This window comes from Limulus polyphemus, unplaced genomic scaffold (assembly GCF_000517525.1).
Source record: "Limulus polyphemus unplaced genomic scaffold, Limulus_polyphemus-2.1.2 Scaffold2199, whole genome shotgun sequence".
NCBI lineage: Eukaryota > Metazoa > Arthropoda > Merostomata > Xiphosura > Limulidae > Limulus > Limulus polyphemus.
The window spans coordinates 217,950-219,759 of NW_013667809.1; the positions used below are offsets into that span (position 1 = coordinate 217,950).

A 1,810-nucleotide genomic window follows, 5' to 3' on the forward strand; every position below is an offset into this window, starting at 1 on the left:
CCTCAATATACTACTCATTTGTCGTTACTTTCAGACGTATCAATGTGTACTGCTAGAACTAACACGTCACACAGTGTATGTATAAACAACTTCCTCTGGAAGTGGTATCATATTTGCATGCTTCATTCTTATACTTATCGACTTTGTAAAGTGTGATTAGCCTCAATATACTACTAATTTATCGTTACTTTCAGACGTATCAATGTGTACTGCTAGAACTAACATTTACTAACACGTCACATAGTGTATGTATAAACAACTTCCTCTGAAAGTGTTATTATATTTCCATGCTTTATTCTCATACTTATCGACTTTGTAAAGTGTGATTAGCCTCAATATACTACTCATTTATCGTTACTTTCAGACGTATCAATGTGTACTGCTAGAACTAACATTTACTAACACGTCACATAGTGTATGTATAAGCAACTTCCTCTGAAAGTGTTATTATATTTCCATGCTTTCAGCTTGCTCATACCGTTGACGTGGTTTCAGCGATGCATGGAAAGCCCGAGACTTTATGTGATGTGGGAAACGTGAAACCTAAAAGACAAGCAAAGGTACTGTCTGTAGAACTAACAAAACGTTTTCTGTATTTTTATAAACTTGTTACGGTTTATAAAATACATAATTTATTTGTTTTTGCTAAAAGTATCCATGTAACTTTCTCCCCTTTTTTAGATCACAGAGGCGATGTATAATAACATCTTAGGATATACACTATATATATATATTATTTGAGGGTGTTTCTAATACATTGCTATGTTTGAAATAACTTTCAATAAACTGTGAATTCGAATTAACTGTTGGAAAACAAAAGCAAATGATAAGAAACGAGACCTAAAGAAGAAGACACAAAAGTCGTGAATAGAACACAGAATCGGTAAAATATGCCGAAAAGACAATTATGAGTGATGCAGCCCTCGGAATAGATACGAACACAACTTGAGAAACATAAGGTATTTAGTGTGTGTTACGACGTACTTAACGGTATTGTTTCAGTCATAGATTTAAAACATGTAACTGCATGCAGTTTACCACTGAGACCGAGCGAGTCCCAGTGATTTAACCAATGAGATGTTTCGCAAAACGTTGTATGTAGTGACTACTGTAGATTAAAGCGGGTGTTTTTCATGTAACTATGTTTCAAGCTCTTTTCATGTTACCAGAGAGCATAATGTCGAATTTTTTCGTGCAACAGGTCCTCCAGGTCCTCCAGAGGAACATTGGGATAGTTGAAACACAAATAGAAGCTCTACGTGCCACAAAAGACTACTGTGATAGATCTTTGCAACAGGTAAATAATGTTTTGAAATTGTTCAATTTACAACAAAAAAAAACTAAAAAAATAGGTAATAAAATTTTTATGTAGATCTTAATATCAGCACAATTCCTAAAAAGTCTCAAAATTTACATTTTTTTAAACAGAAAAGAAACAATTCGTTTCAACGAGTATCTGACTCGCCATCATTATGGTCAAAACATCTAGTATAAGGAGACTCGAATATCATTAAATTATCAAACCATTCAAATCAAGACACAAAGTAGTGTTTCTTGCAGCCACAATAACCTGCAGGACACACTGTGTGTTATTAACAAGAGTGATAGTTTAGCGACTCCACATACCAAATTTCAAATGAAATCCTTCAAGAAACACACGAGATATAAAGTCTCCAAGTTGGATTGAAGTTTTTCTTTTTCTACCAACCGAAAGTACAGAAACTTTATTTGATAGAAAAACACTTATCTTTCTGGTATTGTTTTCAAATTTGGTGAACTGATAGATATTTAAAACCTACAATTAGTTGTC

At 33.5% G+C, this 1,810-nt stretch overlaps 1 long non-coding RNA gene across 1 annotated transcript in view; it reads left to right on the forward strand.

Moving 5' to 3' along the window:
• LOC111087474 overlaps positions 1-1,299 on the forward strand; it is an 8,485-nt gene extending 7,186 nt beyond the window's left edge. The window contains exons 3-4 of the long non-coding RNA XR_002612146.1: positions 468-560; positions 1,202-1,299. This is a non-coding gene — a long non-coding RNA (uncharacterized LOC111087474). The remainder of the gene's footprint in view (positions 1-467; positions 561-1,201) is intronic.
• The last annotated feature ends 511 nt before the right edge of the window (positions 1,300-1,810 follow it).